Source organism: Aotus nancymaae, unplaced genomic scaffold, assembly GCF_030222135.1.
Source record: "Aotus nancymaae isolate 86718 unplaced genomic scaffold, 86718_ANA_hifiasm-v0.15.2.pri h1tg000016l, whole genome shotgun sequence".
In the NCBI taxonomy this organism is placed as follows: domain Eukaryota; kingdom Metazoa; phylum Chordata; class Mammalia; order Primates; family Aotidae; genus Aotus; species Aotus nancymaae.
In genome coordinates this window covers 23,374,075-23,395,805 of record NW_026988428.1, presented here as the reverse complement: position 1 = coordinate 23,395,805, position 21,731 = coordinate 23,374,075, and the positions used below count along the sequence as shown (strand labels likewise).

The following is a 21,731-nucleotide window of genomic DNA, read 5'->3' as shown; positions in this document are numbered from 1 at the left end:
CCCATGTACTATTGTTCAGTCATTGTCTCCATGGAGGGAAGGAAGGTCTGGGACTTCCTCTTCCCTAACCCTCTTCCATCATCTGGTTAATATCACTTCTCTAGTCTATGATTCTTAAAATGTTAATTAACAGAGATATTTTGCATATCAGTTTTTATTCTTCAGGGACATAGATATAAGCTCAGCAGTGTGGTCTGAGTCTGCTCTAGAATAGTTTGTGTTTTGATTTGATTGCTTATTTTTGTTTCTGGTGATGGGAGGAGCATGTGCTATTGAGTGAGAGGACTATAGTTCACATCCGAACCCAGTGGACCCACTGTAAGCTGGGAAGCTAGGACTATTCATTTAACAGCTGTGAAACTCTATTCTTTCATTTGTAAAATGTGAATATTGTCAGATATTCATCAGGACCTTTGTAAGTGCATTGTAAATCTGTAAAACAATAAATTAAGATTATTTATTATATACAATAACTACAGGATATATCCAAAAGATGTAGATGCTGTTTTTTTCACCAACCTGATTCATACAGCTGGTTCATTTTGACTGGTTGCTACTTTTTCTTAAGTATAACAAGCACAACAGAAAAAAAAGTGTATTGAAAAATCTGGGTACTTAACATCTTTGTTTTATCTCTTCTTTGTATTTACCTTAATTCCCTCATATATTTGAATGTATTTATAGCTATTCAAGATACGCTAAGATACCTGAAAATTTAATTACTTATATAAATGTCTTACACTTAAATTAGTTCTAGATTTTTGGAAGGAACATGGGTATGAAAACATGAAATAGAATCCAAGGTGAAGAGAATAGCCTTAGTTATTTATCTTATAAACCAGTAATTTTATAATTTATCTTTTATGTTGAGATAACTAAGACAATAATATAAGATAATGCAGAAAGTCATACAAGCTTCAAAACAGCCATTTTTGGAAAGTGTCTATGGGAATGTAGCAATTTACACGGCACATTTTCCCAAGGAATCCAGAGCAGTTCATGACCCTTATGTAATTTGTGGGAGGTAAAGTACATTTGTCATTATTTGAAATCCCACAGTCTGTGAACTGAGTTAAGAAATCTCTTTATAAGTTTTTCTGATTCAGGACAGCCAATCCTAACCAGACCTGGAACCCACAATACGACTCAGGATTTTTGTCAACAGGAAATTCAAAAATAGCACACCTAGAAGAACTGTGATTTTATGCTGAACCAATTGTCATAAACTGTGTGCTCCCTGTGTTTCAATGGACCTGAAAAACTCCAACTCAATTTTCTTCTGGACAAATATTTAAACTGAAAAAAGTGATGAAGCCCACAAACAACCCCAGCTGTGTGATGCACATTTTTCTTTATCTTCTTGTTGGATTGTAAGAATGGGAATTCTATACTCAAGGAAAGACATAAAAATGAGTTCAGTCATGTTTGATAGTATTATCTACCCTGCGTACTGGGCTGTGACTAACATACTTTCTTTGAAAGGAATTATAATCATCCTTTGTTCAGGTAAAGAGGAATTCAGGACTTTCTATACTTAGTATACTAGTACTCTTTCAGGAAAAGTACATGCTGTGTATTCATACCTTAAAGCAACAGGTACTATAAAAATTTTGTTGATATGGTGTGTGGTAGTTTTCGGCATTTTTTTATTGAAGCCTTTGCTTCTACAAAGTATTATGCTGGCAATGCTGTTTAGCAGTAACTTTTGATTATTATGGGCCTAGTTGTGGTAATTTTCAGAAATGGGCAGTATTCAGATTGCATATAAATTGCAGTGATAGAAAAAAATAAAAAATATTCTGTTATAGTCTGGGAGAAATTTTGTTAAATCATGTTATTATATGTGTTGTCAAGTTCTTTGGAGTCTTTTGAACAGTATCCAGGCTGTTTCCATGCTTTGTTTATATAGGAAATGATTGGAATAAAGGCATGAACTGAACTATTCTTGAATTAAGCCAAATGTTTATCTTATGGCATTATTGATAGAAATTTTGTCTTGTTCCTTGGATGTCATGTAGTGTTTATGAGTATAACAGTTTTCTAGCCAAATCTCACTCATGAAGTGATTACTCTTTTGCTTCATGCATACGTACCTGGCACAAACTTCAGTAAGGTTAGGCTCAGGTGAATATATACAGATTATCATTCTGAATATGATTGTTTGTAGGGGCATGATTGTAGCTTTCTGTTTGATCAGCTACAGTAATTTTTACTAGTTTTTTTTGCCTTTCAGGTTTTTACTAAATGTTTTTCTATGTTATTAATTTTCTGTAACATATATTTATATTGTCTCTATTCAGAGAGACAGAGACAGAGAGAGAGCACATGCTCTCTCCACGTAGAAGTGACAATGGCACTGGGCGATGGTATGATATACCAAACATTTCCTCTCAGTCCCCTTTCCTTTGCTAAGCCTTACCTTTTACTGAAGTGACTGTCAATAAAGTAAACCAAGGAGTGATCTCTATGCCTTAACAACTTTTCAGTTTTGCAAAACTATAATAATTATTTTTTAAAATTTTTGAGATGGAGTTTTGCTCTTTTTGCCCAGGCTGGAGTGCAATGATGTGATCTCTGCTCACTGCAACCTTCCCCTTCTGGGTTCACGTGAGTCTCCTGCCTCAGTCTCCCGAGTAGTGGGGACTACAGGCATGTGCCACCACACTCGGCTAATTTTGTATTTTTAGTAGAGATGGGGTTTCTCCATATTGGTCCGGCTGGTCTTGAACTCCCTACCTCAGGTGATCCGCCCACCTCGGCCTCTCAAAGTGCTGGGATTACAGGCATGAGCCACCGTGCCTGGACAAATTAATTCTTATACTAAGTGTTATTGAAAAGTTTTTTGAAAAAGTTTTGATTTATGGAGGGATTATGATGAGCATCCTTAAAGAGGCTGGCATGTCGCTTAGACTACACAGAGCTACTGAGCATATACATAACAAGTCAAGCTATATGCACAGCCCTCTGCTGGCTATTAAGAAGCCAACAATAGACAAGATAGACATGATCTCTACCAGTTATACAAATAAATTTCAAGTTATGACAGGTGCTGTGAAGGGCTGGAATCTTCTGGTTTACCTGTCTTCTCCCTGTCAGAAATCCAGGTGCAGAGCCAACCTTGTTTGCTTAATCGTCATGGAAATGAAGATCAATTGGAAGATCCTGATCCATAGTCAGTTGATGCCCTTTCTGAGTCTCTACACAGATTTAGAGGCATTTCTTCTTGGCAATCTTGACATTTTTTTAAGTATGTCTCTATTATAACAGGTCCCATGAGTTAGAATTGTTTTATTTCTACCTTCTGCAACTTAAACAGTAAATGCTTGCAGTATAGTGAAAAGCCTTTTTCATGTTGAATTGCTTCATACATATGTGATTTAAAGTGATGAATACACATATTCATTTATTCTTGAAAATATGAAGGTACATTTGAGTTTTTGTAGTTTTCTATTCATTAATTTTAAATGTCAAATAAATTATTACCTTTCCACATCCATTAAACGGGGATAATAACCCTTATCTCATTAGTTTATTATGTAACGAAATGGGATAAAGTATATAACATATTTTATTATTATTCTAGATATACAGACATGCTAGATGTTACTAATACTAAATAATACCACATTCTCTATCTAATTAGGGAAAGTATTACAAATTTCTCTTAAAATGCTTTTGTTATATGAAATTCGGGCTGTGACTACATACATGGGCACTTATGTATTTGTTTACAGACCTATCAGCTGATTCTACCTTTTCCATATTTTTTTCTGAGAATAGAAATTAAAAAAAAAAATTCATTCAGTGTCTACAAATAAATTAACTCAAAGATGTTCAATTCTAGAAGGAAACTTACAAATTATCTTGCCTGATATGCTCATATTATGAATATATAACTGGAGGAACAAAATAAATAAAAAATGTATTTAGGCTACTTTGGGAAAAATCAGTGTATTAAATAATATCTCAAGTGCTAAATAATATTTGCGATATCCTTCCTTTCAGTGCAAGAGGATTCAGCAATACACTGCGTTTGCCACCAGAAGGTGCTAAAGGGAAATAAAACCAGCCTGTTCGAATGCTTTGTACTATGATTTTTCCATTTGCTCTTGGTGGTGTCCTCTCTAGATAATTTCCTCCATTCAGTAACAGGTTTTCATATGGCGTCAATATCCTATCTATGAAATTTCAAGGAAATGACCATGGACAAAAAACAAGAGGAAATAGAGAAGTCTTTAGAAATAACATTATATGAAATATTTGAGAACATAGTAGTCATGTAATTGAAGATACTGTGTATATTTTAAGTTTTACAATTTCTCTTAAAGTCAACTTTATAAAGAAAGTTTATGTGCTATGCTAATTCAGATGGCAAATCTTTCAAAAGTGAATTTACACTCCCTTTAAAATATGGTAGAACTGAGAATGATATTGTGGAATGCATAATTCTAGAGTGAGTACATTTTATAATCTTGTCAGTAAATTCACTAACCTCAAAAAGTTTATTGTCTTCAAGCTTTCCTAAGTATAAAATATTACCAGGTGTCTGTGTGTATTTTCTTCACATAGTTTATTTCAAGATAGTTTAAGCATCTAGGCAATACTGGTATTAAACTTTTTTCCAATGAGGAATTCCCTTTTCTTTTCCGTTTGGGAAATACAACATGCTTCCCAGATTCCGAATTTCACTGCTTATTTTTATGACTACTATAAAAGGATAAGAAGAAGATAACATAGTAAAAGGGTAATAATATTATCCTAGGAGCTATTTCTGTATTTCGGTGCTAAAACCCATCAAACTATACAACATTTTTTAAAGTTCTTTTGTAATATTAATATAACGGATGAAAATTTATTCATTTATCATTTTAGCAGGAAAAAGTATGAAATTTCTCTGGATATTTGTCTGGACATTTGCCATCTAAATTTTCATTTAACATGGGCTTTGTAAGTTAGATAGTTTCCCCAGATTTTTTTTCTTTTAATTTCTTGTGCCCAGTAGAAATGTGGCAGTCATAAGCCCAATGCTGCAAGCTATACTGGTAAAATAGGGCAAAAAGCAGAGAAAGTGGTAGTTGTAGAGCACTTGCTTGCAAAACAATACTGTAAAGAAAAAAAAAGTGAATCGTTTTTTTCCTAAAAAATTTTTTTTTCCCAAAAAAAATCTGTAAAGAAAAAGAAAGTGAATTCTTTTATACTCATATGTCCTGTTGTATTAGTTTTCTGTTGTTAGTATAACAAAATACCACAAATTTGATGGCTTAAGATGACAAAAATATTTATCTTACTGTTCTGGAGTTCAGAGTCCAAGGGTCTCACTTGTTTAATTTAGGTGTCTAAGGGCTGCATTCCTTCTGGAGGATCTGTGGGAGATCTATTTCATTGCTGTTCCTAGCCCTAAAGGCTGCTCTGTCTCTTGGTTGTTTCCCTTCCATTTTCAAAGCCTTCAACAGCTGATTGAGTCTTTTTCATGCTGTATCACTCTGAGTCTGACCCTTCTGTCTCATCCTCCACACTGAAAGAACACTTTTAATTACACTGGGCATGACCAGATAATCCACGACAAACTCCTTACTTTGAGATCAACTGATTAGCAATCTTAAATTTCCCTTTCCATCAAATATATTCACAGGTTTCAAGGATTAGAATGTGGACATCTTTGGAGAGGCAATTATTTCTCTGCCTACCACATCTACCTTCTGTGCATTTTTCCAGAGTTGAAATACTATGTACGTAATTTGTTTAGCACTGTTCACGAGCATGTGTGGTTTGGATTTTCTCATGTTAGGACTTTTCAGTGACTATCTTTTTCACAGCCACAGAACGCTATATGGAAAAATTTATCATCATTTACCAACCCACTAATCTAACACTGGCCACTTATTTAAAAATATTTATTGTATACCAGTTGTGTGACAGGTGCCCTACAAATAAATGGGATTTTAGTCATTTATGGGACAAAGTTTCTGTCTTTGGGGGAACTAATGGAAAAGAAAGAAGTAAAGAAAGTGTGGGACTAGTCACAGAATGAATTTCTTAAAATGTTGATGCGGGCATGAAAATGAAGAACAGGGTACTATAAAAATGGAAAGAATATTTCTTGAATGCAAAGTCAGGCATGGTTTCCCTAATAAAGTGACATATATGCTGAGCCTGGAAGGTGGAGAGATTTATCCACTTTAGAAGGTAGGGCAAGAGTGTTTGAGGCAAAACAACAAACAACAATAACAACAAAAAGAGCAAAAGTAAAGACCCCAGGTCAGGAAGCTGCTTGGCACAGTGGAGGAGTTTGAAGTAAGACAAACTGGCAGGTGTTTGGTGAGAAGAAAAATGGCTCAGAGGTGAGAAGAGCCCATGTCATATAAGACTTTGTATGCCAAGATAACAATATTGGATTTCATGTTAAAGACAAGGAAAGCTACAGAAGAATTTTAATCAAAGGAGAAACACAATACAGATATATTCAAAATGATCCTTCTGGCTATAGCACTCATCATGAATGAAGATAGCAGAAGCAAAGGTGAGGAAGTGGGAGCCATATTGAGAAATATCCATGAGATTTGTTGATAGAGGAGATGGTCAAGATGGCTGGAGCCACTGAAAGGTTGGTGATGCCATGATTCCATTTACTAGGACTAGTATAGGCTGAGAAAAAGCTGTGATAGGAGGAAGATTGAGTTCAGTTTTGGACACATTATATTTGAGAGGCCTTTAGGTCATAAACATGGAGGTTTCAGTGAGAAGTTTATTAGTGTAGTCAAGGTCTGATAGTTTGTTGTGGGCTAGAGCTTTATATGTGGAAGCTTTGTAGACAGCAACCATAGTCATGGGAGAAAAGTAAACAGAGAAAAGGGAAAAAGTTGCTTCCTATTTTAGCTCTTAAGAGGAACAGTTTTTAAAAATTGCATGCATCATTGACCCCTTTTGCATCATTTAGAACATTACCAAGTTGAGGGTAAAAACATTTTAATGTTGAAATGAAGCTTAAATGACAAACAGGCAGACAGATTTAAGGAAGGATATTCCAGGGAGACAAAATAACATAGGCAATGGCCAAGAGGCATGGAGATGTACATTGCTCAGCAGAGGTTGAGTGCAAGATGATGGGGCCAGGTTCTAAAAATTCTGTTCTAAAAATTTTACACTTACTAAGTCAATGAGCCTGTGAGGTAATTACTATCATTACCTCATTTTATATATAAGACAACTGAGGCACTAAGAAGATAAGTAACTTGTCCCAGTTATACTATTAGGAAATTGTTATGCTAGAATTCAAGTCCAGACAGTCTGTATTATATAATGGACAACTGCTATTGCGAAGTACTCTTCTAATTACTCTTGTTTGGGGTGACTATTTCCCTTTTCATCCTAATGAAGTTTGTCAATATTATGCATCCCCACTGGCTATAAGAGTGGGCAAAACATCCAGGCTGGCCTCATCAATATTTTTTTAGAGGTTTTAAAATTGGAAATAAAGAACAAAATATTTTTTCTCCTCTGATAGCAAAGCTAGTGAAATGTGTACTCCAAACTGCAAATGGCTATGGTTCCAACCTAGCTGACACAGCCATGGTGAGTTTATAAACCTGACTGAGAGAAGCAGACACAAGATCCAGTGAGCCTCCTGGTAGTACTTAAATCCCCAGCTCACTCCAGTCCAGTCAAGGCAAGACTTCCTTTTCAGCAATTTGGTCCTATGAATCACAAAATGCCTAAGCTTGTCCAAGTTGATTGCTATGATTGGTCAAAAGTGTTTTGACTAATATAAGGCTGACTTACTAGATTTCAACAGCAAATGGCATGGGTAGACTTGTGTTTAAAAAAGCTCACACTTGCAAGGGTGTGAAAAGTGCAAGACTGGAGACAGAAAGAATAATTGGACTATTTCTATAACTCCAGTGAATACTGAGGAAGTGGACTAAAGCACCAGCACTGAGGATGCTTTAGTTCACTTCTTTAGTATTTAGTCCATTTCTTCATTTTCTCCACTGAGGAAGTGGAGATGGGCTTTTTCAACAAAAGTTAGACCATGTGTACCTGTCTTCTCTCCTGGCTCCCCTTCTACTCGCTTCACCTTTTCTGCCTCTGCTACCTCTGAGACAGCAAGACCAACCCGTATTCATCCTCCTCCCTCAGCCTATTCAGCATGAAGACGATGGGGATGAAGACTTTTGTGATGATCCGCTTCTACTTAATGAATAGTGAATATATTTTCTATTTCTTCTGATTTTATCGACATTATATTTTTATTGTAAAAATATAGTATATAATACATGTAACATGCAAAATATATGTTAATTGACTATGTTATCAGTAAGGCTTCCAGTCAGTAGTAGGCTAATAGTTGATACGTTCTGGGGGGAGTCAAAAGTTATATGTGGATTTTTGACTGTGTGGGTGGTCAGCACCCCAGCCCCTGTGTTGTTAAAGGATCAAGTCTGTATATAGGTTTGGAAATCATTAGTGTATTGGTCTTAGAATGTAGAATGTCATTATTATTCCTTCCTAAAGAAGCTTCAGTGGTAAGGAAGGAATAGAAGCCTGATTTCATACTTGAAGAGTGAAGGGAAATCTTCTACTTAACATCAAAGACTGAGTTTATATATGTGTGTTTACTTCCTCTCAAACACCACAAAAATATTAGTGAAGAATTAAAATCTACAAGAGAAAGGAATGGGGAAAGGAGGAAAAAAGTAAGGTCCATGACATTTGGAAAGTGAAATGTAAGAGAAACATGGTGATCAGAGCACAGGAAGCTTATAACTAACTGAAGAAGGAAGAGCCTGCAAGAAGTAAACAGTGTCTTATCTCCTGGCCCTGGAATTGGAGGCAACAAGAATCACTGAAACAAGCTGAATAAGAGAAGGCTGAAATTCTGCAGCAGCAATTCATCTTTCAGATTTCCTCCACAGCCAAGTGACAGCTCCTCCTAAATCCTGATGTAAGGCAGGAGGCTTACCTACTGGTAAAATTAAATCAGAAATATTCTAGACTTCAGGCTATCAGACACAATAGAAGGCCTGAAAACAACGTGGAATTCATCTTTGTACCTGAAAACAAGGTAATTGATGAAAAATCTAGATACCAAATAGAGAAGCCATCAATTCTTTCTTTACCCAGGATGCTATATCCAAGCTTTTAGCTCTCCAGGCAGGAGCATAATAGATTCCTATTTCAAGAAAGGGATGTGTATGGGGCAATAGAGGTATAAAATTAATTTTTAGATATTGACATTGAAAGCTTGTTGAAAACATTCAGGTCCTACCCAATTATTCTAAGATCTGTGAACCAGTAAACTCTCCATAGTCACATAGACTTCAATGTCTACCTTTTAAGCCTCATTTTAACATATAGATTGTTAAGCATCCCAGGGAAATTGAGAAATTCATTTAATGTAAGACAGAGACCATGGGAAATCAGAAATAATAACTCAGAAGAAATTGAAACATTCACAGTACAGTTATCAAAATTAAAACTTTAAAAAGCAATAATTGATATGCTCAGAGAAAATAATAAATGACACAGGAAAGATGAATAGGATAAAATTTAAAATGAACATTTAGTGAACAAAACAATTTTTAGAAATGAAAACACATGATTCTGGAAATTTAAAAAAATAATGATGTAAGAATTGGAAATTAAAAGTGAGAAAAACATAGAAACAGCTAAAAAGAAGGCAAAGGAGAATCATAATAGGCAAGAAGAGTGAGGAAAGTAAAGCAAGTAGTCTAGTATTCTGATTTATATCTTCAATAAATGCTTATTGAGCATTGTTATATGTCTTGCATTGTTCTAGGTGCTGAGGATATCACAGCAGAATAAAATAAAATCCTATGATCAGGAGTTCCAATTAGACAGAACTGAGAAAATGTAAGTGAAGTAATTAGGAATGAAATAATGCCAAAAGGAAAAACAAGCCTCTTTGAATTACTAAGTTTCCAGATTAAAAGTGCCCATTGAATGGGGTGGTATAGTGCTTTTTTTTCTTCTTCTTCAAAAAAGGAAGGCAAAAAGGCACATAACCATGAACTTTTTGAATACTTGGGATAAAGAGAAAATCTTAACAGCTTTCACAAATAAAGGGCACATTTGAAGTTGAATATTCTCAATAGAGGTACTAGAAGCTGGAATGAAACAGAACAATGTCTCAAATACTCAAAAGGAAAATGATTGCCAACCTAGGATTTGTATTCAGTTAATTTCTGAATGACATAAAGATTAAAAACAAAAGAAAAAGAAAAGAATTTTAGAAAACACTTGGCCTCAAAGTTCTTCCAGTCATATCACTTGCAGCTCATCAAACCAAGGGAATAAACCAAGAATGAAGATAGCATGAGATTCAGAAATTGGAGGATTCAATGCAGAAGAGGGGCAAAGGTAATTCCAAGCACAATGAAATCGAAGAAAAGGGAACACCTGAATACCAGTCCTACGGAGTAGCCAGCCCTGACTTTTGGAGGAGGAGGGAAGATTCCAGAGGAAGGTCTTTCAGAGAAAAAAAGATAAGTTACAGTAATGGAGTACCCTATATGTTTTATTGTAAAGAGATAAAGGAGAATTAATGACAAGAACATAGAAAATTGTGCAGTTTTCTTGAAGAGGTTAGTCAATTATACAAAAACAAAAAGTTGCACAAGAAATTAAATGATTTTATGATAGAATATATAACCCAGCAGGAAACACATGTAGCTAGTTAGTATAACATAAACACTCAATGTTAACTGCTATCCAGATTATGATTGACAAATTCCAGCCAGGGTGTAAAAACTAAGACTCAAAGAGAGAGAGGAATCTTCTCATTCCATATAGGAATTCAAGAGATTGTTCAACTTTGAAATAATGGGAAACAGCATGGATATAATTTATTGACTTGAGAAAAATTTGAGAAGATGTAGGTAAAAGAGTTAAAATAGTTACCTTTCAGGAATTAAACCTGATGGTGACACAGAGTAGTGATGTTCTTATTAAAAATCTTTCCAAAATTATTTACCTTTTAAAATGTCCATATGTAGAATTTTCAATATAAAATTAAAAAAAATTAATTAAAAAATAATGGTTAGGTGCTAAAGAAGTAGAGATTGCAAATGTAGCACAATTGCAGCAAGACTTAAGCTTGAAGAAAGAGAATTGAGGAACTCTTGCTGCATTTAGCATTGAGGGCAAGGTCACTTTTCATATGGGAGGAGCTTTAATAGGTTTATAGGTGACAGAGAAGAATCAGTAGAAAGGAAGAGTTTGAAAACAAAGCAAAACAACAGCAACAAACTCACAAGAAGATAAAGCATGGATTGAAATCACTGGAAAAGACTGAGATTGCTGCTAATTTATGTTCTTTTTCTTCATCAAGGATTTCTAGTGCCTTTCCCTCATCAAATTTAATGGCCTACCCTGCAGCCCATGTTCAGAAGTTGTGAAGTGGGGCTGTATCTGTTGGTGAGAGTTTTCAGAGAAAGATCATGGTGTTGGGTTGCTAACATGGAATTAATAAGAACAGATGAGGAAGGCCTTAAGAAGAGAGGTAGACATTACCTGAACTTGAGAAGAATTTGATTAACACAGGGAAAATTCCTATACAGAGGGAGATTTGAAGAGAGCCTCTTCTCACTGCTTTATAAGGTGTTTCCATGGGTGGGTGATACCAAGCTACAGGACCTCATCAGTGCATGTGAACTGCTTAATGTTTTTGTGAAATATTTCCCAAAATGGATAGAATTAAGTACTTTCTATAGACATTTATTACATATAGGTTTGGTAATCATTGCTAACATTTACTAAGAGGTTATTGCTGACCCTAATTTAATTGCTTAATATGGATTGTTTCATCTGAGTCTCACCACAAACCTGTGTAGCACAAATTGTTTTCATTCCTATTTTGCAAATGATAAAAATGAGGCATATAGAGTTTAATTGGCAGAGATCACTGAGAAAGTGAGCAGTGAAGCTGATATTTGCACCTAAGTAGCCTGACTACTAAGCCTTTGTAGATTAGTTATTATCCTATGTTTGCCATAACTATACTGTAGATGAAGGAATAGCTAATACACATGGCATTTGTTGAAAGAGCAGAGGATCACGCCTGTAATCCCAGCACTTTGGGAGTCTGAGGCGGGCGGATCACTTTAGGTCAGAAGTTCGAGACCAGCCTGGCCAGCATGGTGAAACTGTCTCTACTAAAAATGCAAAAATTAGTTGGGTGTGGCAGTAGGCACCTGTAATCCCAGATACTTGGGAAGCTGAGGCAGGAGAATTGCTTGAACCCGGGAGGTGGAGGTTGAAGTGAGCCGAGATCACACCACAGGACTCCAGCCTGGGTGACAGAGGGAGACTCTGTCTTAAATAAACAAATAAATAGCAAAGGAACTGAGAGTAGTTAAGTAGGGCTGGAGCATTGATATATGATGCACATATAACGGGTACATGTGGGGAATTGGTGGGGGAAGAATATGAAGATATAAGAGAAACTGGTTCATGAAGAGCCTTGTCATAGTGAAGACCTCTGGGCTTTAGCTTGATAGCTAGAAGAAACCATTGAAGCATTTTAAGTGGGAAAATAATATGATTGAATTTTTTTAGAAAGCACCTACTTGCAATGTTATAAAAAAAAATTGATTGGAAATATCAGAGGAAGCGATATAGCAATGAGAACATTTATGAGACTGGCATTAGTTGAGGCAAAGAATGCCAGGAGGCACAGAGAGGAGGAAACAAATATGAGAGGCATTAAGAAGGTACATTTAATCAGATTTAGTGAAAGATTGAACTAGGGCATGAAGAGTATTTGTGGCTTGGATAACTAGATGAAAAACCATTTATCAAAATGAGAAAACCAGGAAGAGGAGCATTTGGGAGATAAGGAAAATATGAATATACTTTGAGGTAGATTTTATTTGTGTGATCTGGAGAAATAAAAATACATACTTGGTTTAAAGTCAGAGAAAGAGAGAGAGAGAATATGTGTATGACCTTTATTTTCTGGCTTGGGCTTCACCATATAAATCACCTGTATAAATTGGACATGGTTGCAACCATCTCAGAGAGATACAGCAAAGTTCCAAAACATAGTCTGTGATCACTTGACAAATGTAAGCTAAATGTCGAAGCAGAATGTGGTTATGATTTCGGGGAAAAAGTTACACTTAAATGGTGGCTAGAAACAAAGACCACAGAGGAGATTGAAAAGGGGCCAGATTTCTGAGGGAAACCAACAAAGCATGGCTTCATAAAAGCAAAGGATACTGTGAGGAGTTTCAAGGAGAAAGTGATCAAATTTCACTAAAAGGCCACTCAACTGTTTGGTAATTAGCAAGCTCTAATTGATTTGGTTTAGATTTTTTTTTTAAAGGTTGATTTAAGAGCTTGTTTCTAGTTTTCTAAATAAATTAGAGGTGAGGGAGTAAACTCAATTTGCTCAATTTGTGGAGAAACTAGATACTTCAGATGTTAGACATTAGGAGACAAAGCCAGGAAAGGTAAGTCAAGATTTTTTGTTGTTGTGTCAGGATTAGAGAGACTTAAGGGAAAGAATAAGAAAAGAGAGACAAAAAGAGAAGACCCTGAATGAAAAAGAAATAGTGAAAGAACATTTTAATGGGATAGCATCCACAGTACAGACTGAACCATTTGAAGTGGGAATATTGTTCACTTATATTGTGAGGATAAAAGTATAGGTCGGTGTCGAAAATCTAGCAATCTGTCAACTTTATGGACTCTACTTTTGTTACATTCTGTTTTCGGTGAACCAGTCATTTCTTTTTTTTCTCTCAATTCTTGTATTCATGGTCTTTTTTATTTGCACACTTTTAAATCTTTATGACAACTGTGAACTTGAAATCACAGGCCTTGCCCGTTTGTCTTTCTAATTTCTAGGCTCTGTGTGTATGTTAGCCACATGATAATCTTTAAAGAAAATTTTGCAGATAGCTCAATCTATATATGATTAATACCTTGTCTAGAATGAAACTAAATTTTGAAGCATTGGCGGATAATCTTTATGGAAGTCAGACAAATCACAACAACCAAGTTTGAGGTTTTAAATGTGCGTATTTGGTTATAATTTTACAGCCTGAGTAGATGATCTACAACCTGGCCTTAAAGATCTGCATGCAATAAATTGCAAGACGGGCCTTATTTATTTATTTATTTCAACCTCCAAATGTGGAAGGGATGAGTCAGCCTGTCTGAGATTTTAAACTGCCAGTTCCAGGGACACTGCACAACCCCAAGCCATTGCTTCCAGCAAATTACCATTAAAAATATTTTCTGCTAGGCAGGACTGCCTAATGTGTTAACCTTGACCAGTTTCTTTTAAGTGAAAGTAAATATTAGAAAGCAAAAACAACAGAATTACTACTGAAGGGCAGGAGCAAGGTTATTTCCTTCATTTGCTTTTGAAAATCTTTTTTTTTTTTTAATAGCCTTGATGTTTTACAAGAAGAGTCAGATCTAATTCATTTTACCAAGGACAAGATGAAGTTGAATCAATTTTCTCTCTAAAAAAGCTAATGATATGCAAATTGATATATAAATGTCAGTGAATATACTGTGTATATGCACCTATATAGTGTTGTCTTTGCACATATATCAAAGACATGATATTGTTCCTATAATTGCAAGTATCTATATACAATAGAATGAAGAGGATATTTAAAAATATAGGAAAGTATGCAAATTTTGACAGAATATTTTAAAGACTTCTAAGATACATATTGAAAATGAGTGCACTGATCATTTATTTATATATCATTTTAGTAATAAGAGTAATAGAAAAAGATATTTGCTTCTCAGTATAAACATTTGGTTTAGTGATTCTTATTTAGAATTTAATTGCAATACAAATGGCTATGTGTAAGGAATATCATTAATAAATGAGTTAACATAAAGAGGAGTGTAGGTCACTGTTCACAGTAGGAGGTCAGAAATGGTTAGCTACATGTGAATAATTTAAAGATAAGAAAAAAAAGGTTTTAAGCCCTCCTATAAACAAAAGATGCTCCTTGCCAGCAGCCCATTCTTTCTTCTAGTTTGATTAAAAGATATTCCTAGGCTTTGGGGTAGGCATTGCCCTTCTTTAAATTTTTCAATATTTCTTCAATTTTCTGAATTATTAGATATTATTGTATCATGATCAGGAGAAAAATGATTTTGGAAAGACATACTGTAAAAATTCACTTTCTTGCATAGGATTTTACTTTAAATTTGGATTTTTCATGGAGCATGGAAATGCCCATTACTTGAATCTACTGTTATAACTACAAACACTTCCCTTAATGGAGTGAATGAAATGCCACATGCAATACATAAATGCACAACACACCATGAGCTTAAAAATAAAACATATATTTAAAAAGAGTTACTAAAATTACAATAGATTTTTAACACTGGCATTCATAGTTTTAATTAGTCTTATCTGAATCCTTTTGATGTCTGCATTTCCCCTCTGCTACCTGAAAACAGATTCTAAACAAGATTTATCAAACTTCTTAACAGTTCAGCTAACTTACATTGTCATTTCAGTGTATCTTTACTACATTTTGTAAAAACTTATAAAAATATCTGTAATTGTTGACCACTATTACACTCTGTGTGATATAGCCAACTAAATCTATTTTAGCCATATGCATTAGAAGTTATTTATTTAAAAAACAACCTTATTGGCCAGGCACAGTGGCTCATGCCTGTAATCCCAGCACTTCAGGAGGCCAAGGCAGGCAGATCACCTGAGCTTAGGAGTTCGAGACTAGCTTGGGCAACACGGTGAAACTCGTCTCTACTAAAATAAAGAAAACAATAACAACAACAAATTAGCTGGGTGTGGTGGTGTGCGCCTGTAGTCCTGGCTACTTGGGAGGCTGAAGCAAGAGAATTGCTTGAAGCCAGAAGGCAGAGGTTGCAGTGAGCAGAGATTGCACCACTGCATTCCAGCCTGGGTGACAGAGAGAGACTCCGCTCAAGAAAAATAAATAAATAGGAAAAAACCAACCTTATTTGTTCTGTCTTATCAAATACTCAGTCATGTTCTTTTAAACCAATTTTATTCTAGTGAAGGTCTATGTATACACATGCATGTATGAGGAATAGATACAAAAACCGTTCCCGGAGCCAGAAGCAAACTGTTTCAGTTTTCTATTATTTCTTAACAAATACCTCAAGACAGTATTGTCAAAACACAATCATTTTATTTGCTCATGAGTCTGCAATTTTGGCCCTCAGCTGAATGGTTCTTATATTGGTCTTGCTGGTGGTAACTTGTGTGGTTGTATCAATTCAAAGATTAACTAGGGGTTTGGGATCGACTAGCCCTTGAGACAGCATCACTTCTCTCTTTGCCCTGCTATGTAAGCCCAAAACCTGTTCTTTCCATGTGGCCACTCCAAAAGGAGTATAAGTAATATATCGATAGATATATTATACCAGAAATTTATAAGTAATATATCGATAGATATATTACTTATGTGGCAATATATAAGTAATATATCGATAGATATATTACTTATGTGGCAATTTAGGGCTCATGGGAGTGTAGAAGTTTAGGCTTGGCACTGGTTATAGTTAAAGTGAAGTGCAGATTCCTAGGGAGACAACTACACAAGGCATGAATGTTAGAAGCTGTGATTCACTGGAGGATGCCAAAGAAACTAAGTTAAAGATACAGTGTATATTTTCACTGCCCTTAGGGGGCACTATATGTCATCACAGAAATGTTGGTCATGCCCAACAAGGTGGATGAACCCATAAGTGAGTGAAATGGTCAGGCAGGTCTCTTGGACAGCCCTGTGGAGAATAAATTTCAGAACAAGACTAGAGTCAATGAGACCATTTCAACAGTAGTGCCATAATTGAGATAAGAAATGATTTGAGCCTAAATGTAGGTGACTTTTTTCACCCTAAAATTTCCTTTGGCCTCCTTCTAACTTGAAGAGGGTAAAGAAATAAGGATTTAGGGGGGGAAATTTAGCATAATTCTGTGGCTAGTACCAATATTCACTCAGATGAGGGAGGCATAGGAAACATTAAATATATATATATATATATATATATATATAAGTTTATGTTTCTGTCAGTGTTCAGGCAGAACTATATAGAAGTCAGATGGTTATGTGGGTTTAGAACAAGAGGGGTATTTAGGATGCAGATGAAGACTGGAGGAGTCATTAGTCTTTGAGGCCTTTGGAAATGCTGCACTCACCCCAAAAATGCATAGAACAGTGTTTCTTAAAAAGGAGGGTGGTATGCATCGGGGTCCATTAGGGTAAATGGCCAACTCTATGTTCTAATACTCTCCCTGGCCCCCAACATTGCAAGAGTAGCATAGGAGGCAAGCATACTTGCAACAAGCTCCTGGGTGCTGCTTTACTTTTTTCTTCCAGGGGATGTGGGCATTGACACAATTTTAAAAGTTCCCCAGGAGATTCCGCTGTATACCCGGGATTAAGAATCACTAAAGGAAAGTGAGAAGGGAGTAAGGGTAAGCATTTCATCCAGGGCAACAGAAGTCAAAAGAGCAAGGCCAAACCTTATAATACAATATTCAGAAGGCAGGTACAACTATTAAAAACCTTTCACAGATTAAAGGACAAACTTTGTATATGTAATTTCTGGTAAGATCTCATAGCCATTCACTAGGCTTTTCAACAATTGGTCTATCTTCCACCATGTAAAAATTCAACAGGCACTGTTTTTCTAGAGACTTGTGTTTCCAGTATTTCACATTGGTCTAGTGATGGAATATGCTCATATCCTGAAGTGGTTCAAACTTGCTTTTTTTGTGTTTCTTTGGTTTCCTTTTTGGTGACAATTTTACTACTTTTCGATCATGCAGCATTTACTGTGCTTGCTTGTTTCTCTTTTCCTCCCTTGACATCCCATCCCATCTTTCTTAATTTGTGCATCCTTCAACAATATTTCCTGTCTTCAAGTCATCTTCCTCCTTGGGTTCCTAGATGTCTACTTTAACTTTAGCTTCTTTCTGTTTGTTTAATAGTGAATCACTTACCATATGCATCCAGTCCAGGTCTAATTGAATGCTGTATGACAAGTTAAATTTAAAAGGATAAGGCTGGGCGCGGTGACTCATGCCTATAATCCTAGCACTTTGGGAGGCCGAGGCAGGTGGATCACGAGGTGAAGAGATCGAGACCATCCTGGTCAACGTGGTGAAACCCGTCTCTACTAAAAATACAAAAATTAGCTGGGCATGGTGGAGCCTGCCTGGAGTCCCAGTTACTCAGGAGGCTCAGGCAGGAGAATTGCTTGAATCCAGGAGGTGGAGGTTGCGGTGAGCCGAGATCACGCCATTGCACTTCAGCCTGGGTAACAAGAGCGAAACTCCATCTCAAAAAAAAAAAAAAAAAAAAAAAAAAAATTAAAAGGATAATGGCAGAATTCTTTCTTGGGTTTTTAAGATTGCTCCTAATGTCCATCCATCTTGTCATCTCTTTTTACCTCACAAACTTAATCAATCAGTTAGTGGAATGAAAACACCAAATCCTATGGATTCCTCCTAACGTCTCTGTGCTTCAGTTCTTCATCTGTAAAATTCATCTGTAAAATGAACACAATTGCAGTGTCTTCTTCATAGAGTTATAGAAGACACTAGATTAGAACAATAGCAGCCAATTAGTGAGTGCTCAATAAATATTAGTTATTATCACAACTTCTTAAAGATAACTCGCCTTCTTCTAAGGTTTAATTCACTTTTCTAAATAAATTGACCAATGTGTAATTAACATAAGGTATATGCAAAAGTGTTCAAGCACATATACTCTGATATATCTCATATCAGAGTATATGAGAAAGCACATATACACATATATCTCACATATATTCTGTCTCTCACACACACGCGTTGATTTGAATGATGATTACACAGGCATATACATTTGGTATACTCACAATTTATGTGTTTTTTATATGGAAACCGTACTTCAATAAATTACTTGGGAAAAATGTAATGAGAGACAGAATAGGAGAGTGGTTAAGACTGCAGGTTCTAGAACTAGATTTCTGTTCAAATTCTGGCTCTGGAACTAACTAGCTGTGTGATTTGAGACAAGGAATTAGCCTTTGTTATCTCAGTTTCCACAGTAATTAAATCGGGATGAAAGTATGTATCTTAAAGAGTTGATGTGAGGATTAAAAGACTTGATTTAAAATACTGCCTAGTACATCTTATACAGTATATAAATGTTAGCTATTGTTTTTATCATTCTGTATCCTGATAAACTGCAACATTACTTTGACAAATGTATCATTGCTTTAAAAAAGATAGTTTATATTTTCTTAAAGGCATTATATATTTCTGCACTATGTATTTTTTCTATATATATCCATATCTAAGATAGTATGTTTCTTCATGAAGAGAATAAGATTTGTACCTTTTTGTTAATTCTGTGTATCTCCAGCATTTAATCTGATGCCACATTTAATAAGAACAAAATTAACATTCATTGACTCTGACTGAACATTAAGGTCATACCAGATAACAAGAAGACAGTTTTTATTAGAAAAACTGATTAAATTGAGTATTCACAACTGGTAGTGAAAATTGTATCTTACTGATTTAAATCACATCCACCCAAAGCATAACTATTCCTTTAGAAGCAAATTTTAAAATTTTATGAAAATAAGTTTGTGAGAAGTAAACAGATTTTATTGTAACCTCAACTATTCTACTCAAGTCTTCAGATCCCAGAAAATTACAGTAATAATAAATTGGGATAATGTCAGATGATGGAAAATTCAGATCCACATGGATAATTGTCTCATAAGTAGAGAGTGGCTATGATTCTGGAGCTTTAAACATTCAAATCTAAAAGACAAATGTCCCAGGGTTTTATAATGACTCACTCAGCAACCTTTTTCACTATAAATTTAAATTATTTAAACCGAATTTTAATAAAAAGTACAAAATCTGATTTAACAATTATTTATGTGAATTAGAAGAATTTCATCAGTGCTTTACAAGAAAATGTACAAGCTTTGATAGTCTTCAATTAAGTTTTCAAATAACAATGTTGGCAATTCTTTCCATTTTAATATTAACTAGAAAATAAAAGGTAAAAGGATGCCACTTTACCTCCAGGTTTGTGATTCAGGACTGAACAACTACTTTTCAGTTCTTCTAGTTGGTAGATTTTACTTGTATTCTGTTATTAAAACTTTTTCAAGGTAGTTATTATTCATGTAGAAATGAGGAAACTAACAATATAGCATTCAGTTTAAAGCTTATATTTAAGCTTTAAATTGAATATGCTTTATTGAATATGTGGACATTTTCTTCTTTAATTTGACATTTCTAATGTGTGGGAAACTGGTATGGAGTATCAGAATGCTAGAGAAACAGCCATTTAGGAAGTGATAAGATTATACGCAACAGAGATAAGGGCAATTTTAGACATCAGAAAGCTTTTCCTTGGCTATTGATTGAGGGAAACCTGATTTTGAAAAAAAAAAAAAAATCCGTAGGAAAAAGTATGTGGTGATGTGTGGTGGTGGTGGGCTACACAACTTGTATTCCAGTACAAGTTGTTTTTGAGATGGTATTGTAAACATTGTAGATCACAAAAAAGAATAACAGTGGAATTGGAGCTCATCAAATACTAATAAAGGTATATTTCCTGGTAAAGGATGTATTTCACCCATGGGGGCTGTAACCAGCCCCAATACCCATGGAGTGATAAATCCCTTTATCTGGTTAAGACTACATCTGGACTATTGAATCTTGGAGCCACTTTCTAAGAGGATAAATGGGAAGATAAGAAGTCTTTAACCATTTCCAGTGACGATAGACTGCTGTAATTACCTTGGAAAAGAGAAGGCTTACCAGGGGGCTCTGAGAAGACAGAAGGAGAACAAATGGTGATGAATTAGAAGTAGAAAAAATGAGAGGCAAATACAGCTTCTAGAAGAGAAGTCTCTTACATCAACTATGCTGTAAGCTGCCCTGCAATGAAATGAGTTCCCAAATGCTGTGAGTACTTTAGCAGAGGCTGGGTGGCTCCATGCCAGGGACTGAGGATTTCTGCTTGGGAGAAAGAATAGAAGACTATGATTATCTCAATAGATGCAGAGAAGGCCTTTAACAAAATTCAACAGTCCTTCATGCTAAAAACTCTCAATAAACTAGGTATCAGCAGAACCTATCACAAAATAATAAAAGCTATTTATGACAAACCCACAGCCAATATCATATTGAATGCGCAAAAAATGGAAGCATTCCCTTTGAAATCAGGCACTAGACAAGGATGCCCTCTCTCACCACACCTATTTAATATAGTATTGGAAGTTCTAGCCAAAGCAATCAGGCAAGAAAAAGAAATAAAGGGTATTCAATTATGAAAGGAGGAAGTCAAATTGTCTCTATTTGCAGATGACATAATTGTATATTTAGAAGACCCCATCATCTCAGCCCAAAATCTCCTTAAACTGATAAGCAACTTCAGCAAGTCTCAGGATACAAAGTCAATGTGCAGAAATCACAAGCACTCCTATACACCAATAACAGACAAACAAAGAGCCAAATCAAGAGTGAATTCCCATTCAAAATTGCTACAAAGAGAATGAAATACCTATAAATACAACTAACAAAGGATATAAAGGACCTCTTCAAGAAGAACTACAAATCACTGCTCAATGAAATAAGAGAAGACAGAAACAGATGGAAAAACATTCCATGCTCATGGTTGGGAAGAATCAATATTGTGAAAATGGCCATACTGCCCAAAGTAATTTAT

General features: G+C 35.3%; 1 protein-coding gene across 3 annotated transcripts in view; it reads left to right on the top strand.

The window, feature by feature from the left end:
• NAV3 (neuron navigator 3) overlaps window positions 1–21,731 on the top strand; it is an 853,828-nt gene that overhangs the window by 376,019 nt on the left and 456,078 nt on the right. The window lies entirely within an intron of this gene.